Genomic DNA, 15,608 nt, shown 5'->3' on the forward strand with positions numbered 1-15,608 from the left:
TTTGTAATAACTCCCTTGTAAATTCCTGAAAGCACAGGCTGGGTCACTTGTAGACGGTATTAAAGAAAATAAAACAATTTTACTATTTTTACAAATGCTATTCTCGATGTGCTGGTCACTTTTCTATTACTGTTATAAAATATCATGACCAATATAACTTAAAAAAGAAAGTGTTTAATTGGGCTTATGGTTTCGAGAGTTCATGATGGCTGAGTAAAGGCATGGTGGCAGAGACAGCACACTGAACATCAGGAAACTTTTGAAACCTCAGAGTCTACTACCATTGACACACCGGATGCTTCCCAAACAGTTCTACCAGCTGAGGGTCAAGGATTCAAACAGCCAGGGGGAAGAAGGAAGCATTAATCCCAGCACTCAGAAGGCAGGAGCAGGTAGATCTCTGAGCTCAAGGCCAGCTTGGTCTACAGAGCAAGTTCCAAGATATCCAGGATTACACAGAGAAACCCTGGTGGGGTGGTGGGGGAAGATGTGGATGGTGGGAAAAAATTCAGCTGAGTCTGTGGGAGCCACTCTCATTCAAACCATCACACTTAGATGATAAAACCATCCGTTGCAAGCGTTGGAGAAAACTAATGTTCTGTGTGCACAGTTGGACCAGTTCATTTTTAACCCATTAAGCCGCGATTTTGCCAGTGGAGCTTTTTGACTATAGACCATTTTCCACGTGGTGTTTATTTTAGGTCACAGGAACGGATATGTTCTTGGTTAGACTTTTACTGGCGACTAATATTTTTTTTTATAATATGCCAGAGTTGTATCTATATTTCAGGTGGGAGGTGTAGTGGTGATCACATGACTTGGAAAGTAGACACACAAAATTGCTGTCAGTGGGACAGATGATTAGCTGTAGTCATGGAAACTTCAGGAAATATAGCTACAGCTAAGCAACAGACCTTTCCCCCAGTACTGCACATATATGCCATTTTTAGTTATTTTTTCTGTTGCTGTGATAAAATACCACCATCAAGGCAACCTATATAAAAAAGTGTTTATTGGTCTTATACATTGAGGGGTTTGAATCCATGGGGTGGAGCAAAGGCGTGGCTACAGGAGTAGCTGAGAGCGCATGTCTCCTTCCCATTCCCTCAGACAGGGTTTCTCTGTGTAACCCTGGAACTCACTGTCCTGGAACTCACTCTGTAGACCAGACTGGCCTCAAACTCACAGTGATTTACCTGCCTCTCCCTCCTGAGTGTGTCACATCTTGATCTGCAAGAGACAGAGGGGGGACACTTGTAGGCCACCGACTTGACTCTGCTGGCCAAGATGGCACCGGCCTCGGCCTCTGGTACCGCTACTAGTGCACTGCGCATGCGCAACTCAGTTTTGGCGCCAACCCCTCCCGAACAGGGTATGTTAATGAGGTACCACAATCTAGCAGGGTATGCTAATGGGGTACCACGATCCTGACCAATCACCTCCTCCCAGGCAGGGTATGCTAATGTGGTATGCTAATGAGGTACTGCAGTTCTGACCAATCGCGCACCTCCACGTGCTTCTCCCCCCCCCCCCCCCCCCCCCCAGGGCTGAGGGTATATAAGCAGTTCGCCCTGGGCATTCAAAGTCTCTCCCTGAAAACTAAGAGAGTGCTTCTACGATAAAGGCTGTTAAGAAGGATCCGGTTGTTCATGTCTTCCTTGCTGGTCGAGTGGGCGCGACAGACACTGGGAATGTTAAGTGGCTTTTGGAACCACAACATCTGTCCACAGTGACACACCTCCAACAAGGCCACCCCAACCCTTCCCAAACACTTTCACCAACTAGGAGCCAAGTACTTAAACATACGAGCCTATGGCACCCGTTCTCTTTCAAACCAACACACCCTCCAAAAAGAAAGGCCCGTTTTAAGTGAAGCATGAACATTGTGATGTCACTTTGTAGCTATTATAGACATTCATTGCAAAAGTGCATTAACTTGAAGTTACGCAGAGCGAGATAGTTTATGATGCTGTGCCAAAAATGGGCGGCAGAAAGCTTTGTCCTGTGCAGGGCGCTCCTGGGCGCGGTGTGGAGCACAGCATGTCTGGAGCACAGCATGTCTGGGGCACAGCATGTCTGGGCTGTGATGAGACTCAGGAGGGACTGGGCTATAAGACCAAGGAGAGGGCCACCAGAGAAGATTGCTGTTTCTCCCGCTTCCCGAGGTGGATGGGAAAGACGAAGAGTGCAGTGGGAGGACTGTGGGCGTTTCGTCTAGGCTCTGCCCCATGGTTACCTGGCAACAGCACGGGGTGGCTAGAGTTCCCGTACTAGTATTTGTTTCTAGTAAATTGATCTTGCTTGCTATTCCCAGAGGCCTGGGATGCTAATCAGAGTAGAGCCGTTAACTAGACTCCTCAGGCTTGGGCCACACCCGTCAGTCTCTGCCTGACATCACAAAGGCAAAGCCATTCCACTGGGACTTGAGATTAGGTAGAGTTGAAATGGGTTGGCATTTCAAGTGTCCCAAGACTGGGGTTTCAGTGTCCTCTTTTGCAGAGTCACGAAGATGGCCGATTTTAGTGTGTGTCAAGTCGACAGAACCAGTACACCATGGCTTTTTCATACTCTCGATAAGGAGTACAGCTCAACAAAACAAAACGAAACAGAACAGAAAGGTCAGGCTCACGGTTAGAACTGGTTTGAAAACTGGCCTAGCACTTACATGTGAAGCGCTCTGTCTGTATGTGTGGACATGGTAAGAATAGACTAAATGTCTAAAAAGCTCTGTCAACATGTTGGACAAGCATTGCGTTCTCTCCCAGCTCCCTCATTTCTCACTAAATATTTATGAGCTTCTTTGAAGGCTTAAGTGCAGCGTTGACCATCCTGTGTGCGCTCGGTGTTAGTTTTAATCCAGAATACTCCACAAAACAACAGAGTGTCCCAAACCTGGGAAGCCAGTGTCAACATGGGTCATCCATCTTTCTATGAGGCCTCTTAGTTGACCTGTCCTGCACATGCCCACGTCCCTACACGACGATCATCGGTCTTGACTGCTGAAGGTTAATTCTTTGGTTTGTAGAAGGTTATTATTGTCTTAGGGTTCTCTAGAGGACAGAACTTACAGAATGAATATGTATATTTATTGAACCCGGGTCCTCTGCAAGAGTGACAAGTACTCTTCAATGCTGAGCCCTACTTATTGTTTTAATTATGTGATTGTGGGGGTGGGGGGGGGAGTATGTGCATTTGAATGCAGTACCCACAGTGTGTGTGTGTCTGTGCATGTGTGTGTGCGCGCACACACGCACACAGATGGGCATGCATGTGTGCATGTATGTGTGTGTATATATGTATGTATGTGTGTGTATATGTGTGTATGTACATGTGTATGTATTTATATATGCATGTATGTTTGTGTATGCATATATGTGTGTATATATGTGTGTATGTATGTGTGTATATATGTGTATATATGTGTATGTGTGTGTATGTATGAATATATGTATGTATGTGTTTGTGTGTGCATGTATGTATTTGTGTATGTATATGTGTATATATGTATGTATGTGTGTGTGCATGTATATATGTGTGTGTATGTATGTGTGTGTGCATATATGTATATGTGTATGTGTGCATGTATGCATACATGTATGTGTGTATATATGTATATATGTGTGTATAGGTATATATGTATGTATGTGTGTGTATATATGTATGTGTGTGCATGTATGTATGTATGTGTGTGTATATATGTATGTGTGTGTATGTATGTATGTGTGTGTGTGTATGTATGTATATGGAGATTTTTTTTAGAATGGCTTATAGGCTACAGTCCAACTTTTAGAATGGCTTATAGGCTAGTCCAACAATGGCTGTTAACGAACAGAAGGTCCAAGAATCCAATAGCTAGCTGTTCAGTCCACAAGGCTGGATGTCTCAGCTGGTTTTCAGTATATGCTGAAATCCCAAAGAAGTAGGCTCTAATGCCAGTGAAGGAATGGTTGTGCTATTGAGAGCACAAACAAGCAGGCAAAGAGGGAGAAACTTCCTTTTTCCATCTCCTTTATTCAGACTGCCAGCAGAAGGTATGGACCAGGTTAAAGATGGATCTTCCCACCTCAAAAGATCCAGATTAGAAATGAGTCTTCCCACTTCAAATGATTTAATTAAGAAAATAATTCCTGACAGATATGCCCAGCCATTGGGTTTTAGTTAATCCCAGATGTAGTCAAGTTGACAACCGAGGACGGCTGTCACGGGTTTAACCTCTAAAACAGTGTAGGACTTTATCAGAATACTAGGTGACGCTGTGTTTGGCTAACTCAGACAAGCTCTTTGGTTTCCTAGCAGCAGTTATAAACTAAAGCAGAGTGTGGGTGTCCGTGACAAGGCTGCCACTGTGGAAACAAGACAGAGGAATTCTCCCCATAGCCCTTTTAGGATGGCGTCTGGATTCTTGTAGGAAGTCACTTCTGCAATTAAAGGGACTCTCTCCATTTTGATATTTTATGCACCTCATTTTCACATTCAGCGTGTGAGTCTTGTCAGATTTGGGCATTGCAATGAGTCTTCAAAATCAGAGTCAGAAAGAGTTTAGTAGGGGGAGTTACTATTTTCCTGAGGATTAAACATAACCAGAGAATGGAATTATTACATAATCAATTCCATTGGCTACTTGATTAAAGACACAAATGTGATTTAGCCCTGAATTATCCTCTGGTTTGCTGTTCTCCAAAATGAGATTATGGTAAGACAGGAGCAGAGCCTCTTGCATGTGGGCCGCTGTCCTAACACCACGACTCTCTGGAGAAATGGATTCTGACCCAGATTTTCTATTCATGAACTACCAGGGGGAACGTACTGACCATCCCCATACTGAGTCAGAGCTCCTGCGCCCACTGAAGGTTGTTTGAAGACAGTATGACGTGGGGACAGAACCCTGGAGCCTTGGAATCAGATATTGACTTCTCTGTCTAAACAGCTGTGTAAATTTCACATTACTTAGCTTTATTCAGGCTATTTCAAATAAAATAAAACTTGAGAAGTGGTGCCAGCTTCGCAGGACTTCCTTCAGGTTGTTCAGACTAACAAGTGTAAAAGGTGAGGTGATTCATACCCGTAATCCCAGTGCTTGAGTGAGGCAGGAGACTCGCCTTGAGTTTGGGGCCAGGCTGGGCTACAAAATCAGATCCTGTCTCAGAATGGAAAATATATTCACATGTGCTTAACACATATTCCACCTCAGTATGTGGCTAGCCCACAGTGAAGGCACTTTAGTGTAATGCAGATCAGGATGCCATTGGGACTGATGCCAGAGTATATATAAGGTCTCTTTCCTCATTCTGGCATGAGAAGCACATAAAGCCAGTGGTTCTTAGTTCCCAACCCTTAAGAGAATCTTCTGGGTGCTTTTGAAAAAGGTTTACTGTAAACTCTAATTCTACCTCACTTGCTTTTGGTGGTGATGGTGGTGATTTTTTTTTTTTTTTTTTTTCCCCTCTGTGTAGCCCTGGCTGACCTGGAACTTTCTTTGTAGCTGAGGCTGGCTTCAAACTCAGAGATCTGTCTGGCTCTGCCTCCCAAGTGCTGGGATTAAAGGTGAGCGCCACCACTGCCCAGCTAGTTTATCTGCTTTGAGGATGGGTATTCATATCTTTTTAAAGAACTGATTATATTAAATGCTGTGGAGGCTGACTGGCCAGTATCAGTGCTCTACAAGGAGATGTTGCCTTGCCAAGGCCTGGTTATATATGGACAATTGTGAGCTACCATGTGGTAACAACCTGGGTCCTCTGAAGAGCAGCAAGTGCTCTTAACTACTCAGCTCTATTTATATTTTTAATTATATGTACGTGTGGGGAGTATATGCATGTGAATGCAGTGTCCACAGAGGCCAAAAAAAGGTGTCAGATTCCTTGGTTCTGGGGTTACATGGTGTTGGGATTTACTAGACATGCTAGGAGTGATAGCTTTAACATTCACCCCAAGACCTGAGCTGACCAGGATGACAGAACCTTAGTGTCGAAGTGGGATGCTTTTGAGAGTCACGGGTGTGTCCCTAAGCTGTCTGCTGGAAGATGGGGTGTAAGCTAAGGCTGTCTTGAGCAAAGAGGGAAACGTACAGAGTCCCAAAATGAAGTGTTTCAGAAACATCTACAGTGAAAAGCCAGGCTCTCCAATGCTATTGCAGCTCAACACTCATCCCAGCAGGAGTGTCTCCAAACCACCTGTCCCGAACACCCCAAGAGCTCCTGGTTTTAGGGACACTTTATAAAGCCACCCATGTCCTCAAGGGCAGAGAACATTGAACCTTTCCAGGCCAGCTTCCTGTGGGAAGTAGCAAGATGGGGGTGTGAGGAGGAAGCAGTTTTTCTGCTCTGCCAGCCTCTCTACCGGCCTTTTCCTCCAAGGTCAAGAATGCACAGAGCTTTGCAGGTATTCTGCTGCAATGTGATTTAAGGGAAAATTTCCAAGCTTCGAGGTTGGCTCCTCAGTCTGTTTTCATGCTGCGGTGTGGATATTAAAATGATTCATCAGCTCTGCCTCTGTACATGGTATCTTAGAGATGGGCATGGGATCACAAAAGAGATGCCACAAAATATGTGGCTGTCAGAGGGATGCAGGCTAGACTGTGAGGTGGACAGGGACTGAGAGCCCTTTGGTGAGATGCTTGCTTGAGGTCAGACCTGAGAAAGGAAGTGAAAGTGTCAAATGAGGAGTTAATTGCTAGGCTGGTGTGACCTGCTGTAATGCCACTGAGCTGCAAGCCCCTGCTAACCTCTTCCCCGTTACCAATGGCTACACAGGAGAGACATCACAGGCACTTGGGGACTTTGCAGCGATGGCTCCAGGCTCTGCTCAGCTTCACACCCTGCCAGCACATGGTCACCTCTTCAGCTCTCCAGCTACAAACCCAGCCATCTGCTCCTGCTGACATACATTATTCTGTTATCTATAGCTTAGCTCTCGTCTTTTGTTCGATTTCAGTTTTTAAAACTTCGTTAAGATGGGTTTGTGTGGCCCCTGGGTGGTCTACCTGGATGTGTCACATGCACTTAAAGTACACACCATTTGCTGTTCTCCCGGGCACCACTTCTCAGCAGCTGGGTGCAGTTGGTTGATGCTATTGTTTCTTATCGATGTTATTGATTTTCTTGTTGGTCCTCTTTCCCAGTGAGAAGAATGTCAAACACTCCAGCTGGATCTGTGGATTTTTTTTTAAGGTCCCTTGCTTGATCAAATGAGCTGGCTGGACCGCCTGATGCCTGTCTGACTGACTGAGCTTTTTCTCGTTGAATTTGAAGCTCTGTCTTTGGGCACCTACACATTTCAGATAGTTAACGGCCGTGTCCTGAAGTCAATTTAGTAACCCCGTGGGAACGTAGCTTTGTTTCCTACTTGTGTGAGTTCTTGCATCAACGGTCACGTCATACCCAGAATACAGCATTATACAGCAGTCCTTGGGCTCTTGCGCTCTTCCTGTCCCATCCTCTGTGATGTTCCCTTAGCTGGGAGGGGGTGACACAAACATTCCATTTAGTGCCAGATACTCAGTGGTCACTTATTGTCAGCTCTCTGACCAATTGTGAGTCTCAGTGGTAACCACCGCCTACTTCAAAAAGAGGCTGTTCTGACCGGAGCTGGGAGCAGCACTAATCTACACGTACCTACATGTCAGCTGTCTCTCCCTCGTGCACCTTTCCAGTGTGGTCTGTCTCCTACACTCTTGTCATGGTGGAATCCCCTCTTCCTCCTTCTTTGGTCCCTTTCTGGGATTCCTAAAAGTCCCACCTGTGCCTAGCCATTGGCTATCAGTAATTTTATTGACCAGTCAAAAGCCAGCTGGTGACAGGCTCCTTCAGTCCTATGTGTGGGACACTGCAAAACTGTTTTGGGGTAACATAATTAGCATGAGAACACAAGCCGCTGCAATCTTTATTTTATGTGCATTGGCGTTTTGCCTACATGCATGCCTATGTGAGAGTGTCAGATCTTGGAGTTACAGATAGTTGTGAGCTGCCATGCAGATGCTGGGATTTGAACCCCAGTCCTCTGGAAGAGCAATCAGTGCCTCCAACTGCTGAGGCATCTCTCCAGCCCCTACTTTTTTTATTTAACGAGAAATCCCCAGATGTTGAGTCACTGCTCCCTTTTGTGTTTTAAGGTTATTTACTGTGAATTCAGCTGACACTGTCACAGGTACCGACAGCTTTAAGTCATCACATGACAAATGAACATGGAGCCCCTCCTCCCTTCCAGGATTTCTATGCCTTGGTCTCAAGCCTGATGCAGTCAATGAAAGTTTTCATATCCAGTAAAGTAAGTTAGGGAAAGAGAGGCTAAGTCTGTCTGCTCAAGAACCTCTCTTCTCTTTCAAGTTGTCTCCTGTCATTCTCTCTGTGTCTAAGCATCCTACTTCTGTCACCGAGTGTCACTTGAAGGGTGAACTCACTGGGGAACAGGAAACCCAAGATCTCCTATACTAGGATTCACTTGAACATTTCTTGATACCAATCAAGTGCTTAAACCTCTTGGCTGCTACAAAACAGCAACCCACCTTAGCCTTTTTTGATGAACTGAGACTCATCCATGGCCCTTTACAAATGGCAGCGCAGTAAGGCATGTCCGGGCCTGACGGTGACAGCGGGAGATGACTTTCCCAGACACTTATTAAACAGAAAAGAGCCGAAAAACAGGTTGTGAAAGTCCATAGGCCAATTAAACAGAACGTTTCATCTCATCCCCAATGTGGTTTTCCCAGGGCCAGAGAAGCAGCTGTGACGCCATGGGTCACGTGCTTCCCCAGACACGAGGTAGGTGAGCTGGTCTAGAGAGCAGGTCCCTGTGTTTGCCTGCTTGCTGTCAGCATAGTCTCCCTGGAGTGTGACCGTGAGCCAAGCATCAGAGAGTAGTCCTTATTAAGACGAATAGTATTGACTTCAGTAAACCACAGGCTCACACTTCCTGCTTCCTAAAGTCCTCCACACTCATCCACGTTGTCACAAAGGAGAGGATTTGCCTTTCGTCTGGGGCTGAGTGCATGGCACCAGGCATGTATTATGTAACACTATCGGTATCTGTCTATGGATTTGGCATATCCAGCTTCGTCTTTCATTAACCGCTTTTTCTTGATCAGTGTAGAAGAAACATCATTCGTTCACTCTTTCAAAGAACCAACTTTGATTACCTTGATTTTCTCTTTGTCTCTTTGTGTTTCTGTTTTCTATTTTATTGACTTGTGTTTCTGTTGTCCTTTTTTCCCCTTAATTTTTTTTGGGCAGAAACCTAAGATATGTGACTTCAGGTGGGTTTTTCCTTTTTTTTTTTTTAACCCCCTTCCCATACATATATAGCCATGCAAATTGTACCATTTGTTTTTTGGTTCTGTTTTTCCTATCAAGTTGACACAGCTAAGGCTATCGATGAAGAAAGACCCTCAATAGATCAAACATCTCCGTCAAATTGGCCTGGATGTCTTGAGAAAGCAGACTGAGCAAGCCATGGGGATCCAGCCAGTGAGCAGTGTTCCCCCTTGGTGTCTGCCTCAGCTCCTGCCTCCTGGCTTCTGCTTGAGCTTCTGCCTTGGGTTCCCTCAGTGACTGACTGTAAACTGTAAGATGGGAGAAACCCTTCCTCCCATGTTGCTTTGGTCATGGTGTTTTCTCACAGCATAGCTAAGACAAAGGTTAAATATTAACTTTCAAATTGTTGGTTGTCATGTGATCTTCCCACGGCTGATCTTTCATTAATTCTCTGTGACTGCTGGGAATAGTTGGAGTCTCATTCTATTCTCTTTTAAGTTTTGACATTTTTTTCCTAGACTAAAACACGGTCTAATCTGGAGAGTGTACGTGTGCCTTGAAGGTGTAAGTCTACTGTCTTGAGAAGTAGTTGTTTTCGAAGTTCTTTGGTATCTTTGTTTGCTATTCTGTCTGATCGTTTTGTCAGTCGCTATGAACGAAGAATGGAATTTTCCACCTTATAGCTGGCTTGTCTTTCCCCCTGAGAACCTTTTGTCGGGTTTCATGGTGTGTGGGCTGTGTCGTCAGGTGTGTGGACATCATTAACCTCTCCACAGTCCAGACAGTTGACCACGTTCTACTCTTGTGTGTTGTTTTTCCTTTCTTTTATATTGCTATCAAAAAGCTTTGGGTTCCTGTTTCATTTTGGCATTTTATATGGATAGAGATGATATAGATATATATATAGATACACACACACACACACACACACACACACACACTGGTCTTTTCTTTTACCACATTTGTGTTTGTACATCCCAAGGGTGCTTCTTTTTCTGCTTTCTGTGTTTGTTTTACAATCTGCCTTTTAGGAGGTTTTGTTTGTTTGAGACAAGGTTTGTCTGCCTGACCTAGAACTAGCTCTGCCTCTGCTTTCTGAGTGCTGGGATTAAAGATGTAAGCCACCATGCCCAGCTGTATTATTTAAATTTTATATTGATATTTAAAACTATGTTTTCCATTCAATACTAGCGATCTTGGGATGGCTTGCATATTTAAATTAACTCAATCTAGTTAGGTTGACTTAATTTGGATACTTCTCTGACTTTCTCTCTGCTCTGCCATCCTCCTCAGATGCTTTGTGTGCTTTTCTGCCTGGCGCCCTTCTTGATATTCTTGTCAAGGGTGGGCGGATCCCTGATGAATCTCCCCTCCCTTATGCTCCAATACTACATCACAGGTGAGGTTGGGGAGTTTCTATTTCCCCCATCTCCCTTCCCACTGGCCACTGTTCAGTTCCAGACCTGATTTTTTTTTTTTTTTTTTTTTTTTTTTGAGACAGGGTTTCTCTGTGTAGCCCTGGCTGTCCTGGAACTCACTCTGTAGACCAGGCTGGCCTCGAACTCAGAAATCCGCCTGCCTCTGCCTCCCAAGTGCTGGGATTAAAGGCGTGCGCCACCACCACCTGGCTGACCTGATCATTTCTCGTGTAAGTCACTGTGTGAGCTTTCTGTCACATTCACCCTTCCCGTGGGCCCTGGAGGGACCATTGAAAAATGAAAGTCACATAGCCACCCTTCAGACTAAGTCCTATGTCAGCTGGCCTCTATGGCCTCTAAGATAACTCCAGATCACTCAACATCTGTCTGGGTTCAACTATGGTCTGTGTAGTACATGCCCTGAGGGTAGAGAACTCCACTGTCTCAGATACACAGTGTCTGGAGAAGTGCCTGGTGCATAGTGTGGCATCCTAACCATTTGCTGAAGAACCAAGTGAGTGAACAATCTCACACTTTTCCAATTTCATTTCCCAGTGTCTTACTTTCAGTGTCACCTTCAGATTTCAGGACTTTTGAGCCTCCATGGTCCTATGAGCCAATCAAATCTTATACCTGTAGGTTCTGTTTCTCCAGAGCACATTTTGAGAAAGCTTTCTCTCTGTTGCATAGAATGAGCCTATGAGGAGAAAGAAGCCTCTGGTCCTATCTGGGACTCTGTTGTGGGTGTTGGGATTCAGGAATTGCTTTCACAAACCACACAAACACTGATCTTAGTCACTCAGGGATGGTTTATTGAGCATACACCCCAGGACTGGTCGACCAGGGCCATGGCCCAGATTTGGGAACTGAACCCTGACCCCAATTTAAGATTCTATAGGATTTTAAAGCCTCTAATCCACAAAGATCTGTGCCAAGTTATTTCACCAATCGGGATTTAGGGATAGATTTCCTTAGGAGCATGTCTTTGCTGTACACTTGTCCTGCTCCCATTGGTTGGGGTGTTCACATGTGGCAGGGGACTTGCCTTGTCTAATATTCATGTCTTAACTTGCCAACCAGGATGTCAGTTACCCATGTGCACGTCTCTCTCTGCCAAGTAGGATTTCCGTTCCCAGGGAGGGCTTGAGAACTTAAACTTCCCAACCACTACGCGATATGGAAGTCTTATTTCAGATAGTTTTTTTTATATTTGTGCGGGTGCCTCTCTTATGTTGGGGTCCATCCCAGGGGCGTCTTATACCACAAAAGCTTCTCCATAGGTACAGGAGGTGCTGCTGCTGGGTGGCTGATTTGGGTCCAAGCTTATTGTAGGTAACTATACAAAGCAGTTCTACTGACTTCTATCTTGATTAGTTTCCAAGGACACAGAACACAAGAGGATATGTATGTAATCAATTCTGGCATTAGGAAGTTTCCTAGTAACAGCAGAAACATATGAAATATTTTTCTTATAATGGCAGGCTAGCCAGGTAAGAGTTACCTAGGACTTAATATTTTACCTAGGCTTTAACAATGGGCCCCATAGCAGCTCTCTCGAGGTAGGGCCACCATCTTTGGTTTGGAAGAACACCTGTTGAGGCTGAGAGTTGGGCTGTGCCTTTAATGACATTGTTGAGTCACCAAACCTGCTACAGCCAACTTGGCCCAGGCTCCATGGTCTGTGCTCCCATTGGTTGGAGCATACTTAATTCTTCCTACCAAAAGTGTGTTCACATTAAACACATTGTTTATTAACTGTGAGGGCCAACAATGCCATTGGTAGATGCTGAATTTTAGACTATCATGTGCAACCTCTTGGTTTTCTCAGAGCCCTCACTTTACTTTTTCAGTATATAGTTGTTGTGTTGATTGATTCTTGCAGCTCTGGGGACCAAACGTAGGATGTTGTTCACACAAACCATATGTCCTCCCACTGAGCCACACCCACAGCTCCATTTATTTCTCTCTGAGACAGGGCATCACCACATAGCCCATCCCAAACTAGGGATTCTGCCTCAAGCTCCTGAGTGCTGGGATGATGATTGGGTGCCTCTGTGGTCCCTGGTGATCTGTGTTCACACTTGGGTTTGACATGTGTAGACTTCAGTGACTCTCTGCTGTGTGTTCTCACTGAGATCCTCAGAATGAAGTCTGAGTGTGTGCTTGGGTTTTCTAACCAAGCTGTACCTGGTTTGTTCTGCTGGATGCTTGGGCAGTGTGCTCTCTCTCTGTGCCACATTTCTCCATGTGTTTCATGTCTTCTTCAAGACTCAGCTTCAAAAAAAAGCATCAAGCTACGCGGAAGCTCCCTGGCCCTCCTCACAGGCTGAGTACAGAGTTCCAGGGCATGTTTTGGTTTTTCTTTGTTTGTTTTGTTTTAGAGTGTGTGTGTGCACATGTGTTGTAGATCTGTAGATATGAATGCTGTCTTAGGGTTACTATTGATGTGATAAACACCATGACCTAGAGAAGGAAGGGTTTATTTGGCTCACTTGTCCTGGGTCACAACCTACTGAAAGAAGCCAAGGCAGGAAGCTGGGGGCAGGAGTTGATGCAGGGGCCACGGAGGGATGCTATTTACTGGCTTGTTCCTCATGGTTTACTCAGCTTCCATTTTTATAAAACCTAGGATCATAAGCCTAGGGTTGTATCCACAGTTGGCTGGTACCTGCCACATCAATCACTAATTAAGAGAATACTCTACATTCTTGTCTACAGTGGGATCTTATGGAGGTACTTTCTAACTTGAGGCTCCTTCCTCTCAGATGACTTTAGATTGTGTCAAGTTGACATAAAACCAGCCAATATAGGTGCATAGAACTGGAGTTAACAGGTGGTTGTGAGCCATCCAATGTGAATGCCAGGAACTGAACTCTGGTTCTCTGGAAGAACCGTAGTCTGCTCTTAACTGCTGAGCCATCTCTCCAGCCCGTTAAAGATTTATTTAATTTTACTTTATGTATATGACTTTTTGCCTCCATATTTGTGTGTATAATATGTGGATGTTGAACCCACAGATGCCAGAAAAAAGCTTCAGATCCCCTGGGACTGAAGTTACAGATAGTTGTGAGCCTCCATGTGGGTGCTGGGAATCGAACCCCAGTCTTCTATACAAGAGTAGCCAGTGCTCTTAACCACTGAGCTGTCTCTCCAGCCCACTGTCTCATGTTTTATTCATGTTTTCTTATTGGACCCTTTGACCAGAGCCTCTGAACCTTTCAGAAAAATCTATTTTTCCCTATTTGTATCTTCTATTCCAATCTGCTGTCTGGTGAATGAAACTTACTAAGTATTTACCAGGGACAAAGTAGGATCCCCTCCTTGCTGTCACACCCAGGGGATCCAGGCCTTTTGTGGAGGCACTTCTGTGGCAGGAAGCCCAGAGGGATTAGGGAATTAGGAGGCCTGCTGGTAGCAGCTGCCTCTCCAATCTTGCCCTGTGGCCCCACGCTCCCAGAGGCCAGGGTGACAGGGCAGCTGCTTGCTCTTCTGCTCCTCTTCCTCTCTTCCTCAGGAACACATGTCACAAGCCACCCAACAGCTGAGGAAGAAACGCTTTGGCATAGAGGGGAGCCTTCCAATTTGAGATCCCAGAGCTGTGAGCTCCGGGTCCACGCCTCCACCTGTGCAGGAGCCCGTCTGAGAGGCTACCCACAGAAGCCCCGCTCACTGCTGGTGAGCAGGCCATAATGGTACAAGTGGCCAAGGGATGATTTAGGATTGGAGATTTCTACCTTGCCAGATATAATGTGCTCCACTAATACACTGAGGTTTTCGGTAAAATGACACTGGCTTCAGCTTGGGATGAATGAAGATGGGGGAAGCAGACTGAGGGGGTGTGCAAGGAAATAACCCAGGCCTGAGCCAAGGAACCCTGCTTGGCAAGCAGAGGTAAGATGTGCTCATTTCCCAGCAGGCCGAGGCCTGGGCTTCTCTCCTCATTAGCAGGGCTTCTGCCTCATTTGGTATGTGCATGAGCTCTGTGCACTTGGGAAATCAATTCTTGAGTTCAGATGCCCCACTGCAGCTGGTGCCTGCCTGGCCCAAGGGGCGGATGGATTAATGCCTTGCTCTGATGTTAAGAAAGGACGGGAGAGAGGAGTCAGCACAAGAAAGCCAGTGTCTGTCCCAGCGAGGCCACAGTGAGGCCACAGCGAGGCCACAGTGAGGCCACAGCGAGGCCACAGTGAGGCCACAGAGTAATACTCTAGTGGAAGCCAATCACAGTCCATTCATTTATTCTGCAAATGGCTACTGGGCTGCGCTTGTGACAGGGATCTGGGGTCTGTGGTGGGCTCTTGGGGTTCAAATCTAGTGTCTAGTTCCTGAACCCTCCTGTTTGGGGGTGGGGTGGGGAAGATATGTCTTTGATCCCGTGTGGCCAGCGCTGTGTGCTCCATAGAGCATGTGCAGAGGATGAGGGAACAGCTAAGCCAGACCACGGGCAGAACTGAGGTAAAAGGGCAGGACACGTGCAGGAGAGAAAGCTAACTCTTAGGACTAACAGTGTGCCAGGCACTCTCCTCTAGCTGGGGAACAGAGGCTCAGAGAGGGTCACCTCATGTAGGAGCTTCCAGAGTCCAGTCCTGACCATATTATCCTGACTAATGCCAGCCAGGAACAAAGGAGGGGCCAGAAGGCCATCTTAGCTACATTCTTTTAGACCCTGAGTTGGATGCTTTGACATCTGAGATCCTGCTGCTTGCAGGGCCTGCCTACAGACTAGTAGATGCCTGCAGAAGACACATCATTTATCTGGTTAGAGGCATCATTGAGCACTTCCACTCTGTTCTAATCACCCTAAAGGCAGGACCAAAAAAGTATCGACAGCCCCCATGTACAGATCTCACTGATATGAACCAACCCCGCCAACACCTGCTTACTCTGCCTTGACTGTTCTTCCCACACAGACCACAATGAAAGCTTTCTATGCCATTCCCTT

Source organism: Arvicanthis niloticus, chromosome 24 (assembly GCF_011762505.2).
Source record: "Arvicanthis niloticus isolate mArvNil1 chromosome 24, mArvNil1.pat.X, whole genome shotgun sequence".
NCBI classification, from domain to species: Eukaryota; Metazoa; Chordata; class Mammalia; order Rodentia; family Muridae; genus Arvicanthis; species Arvicanthis niloticus.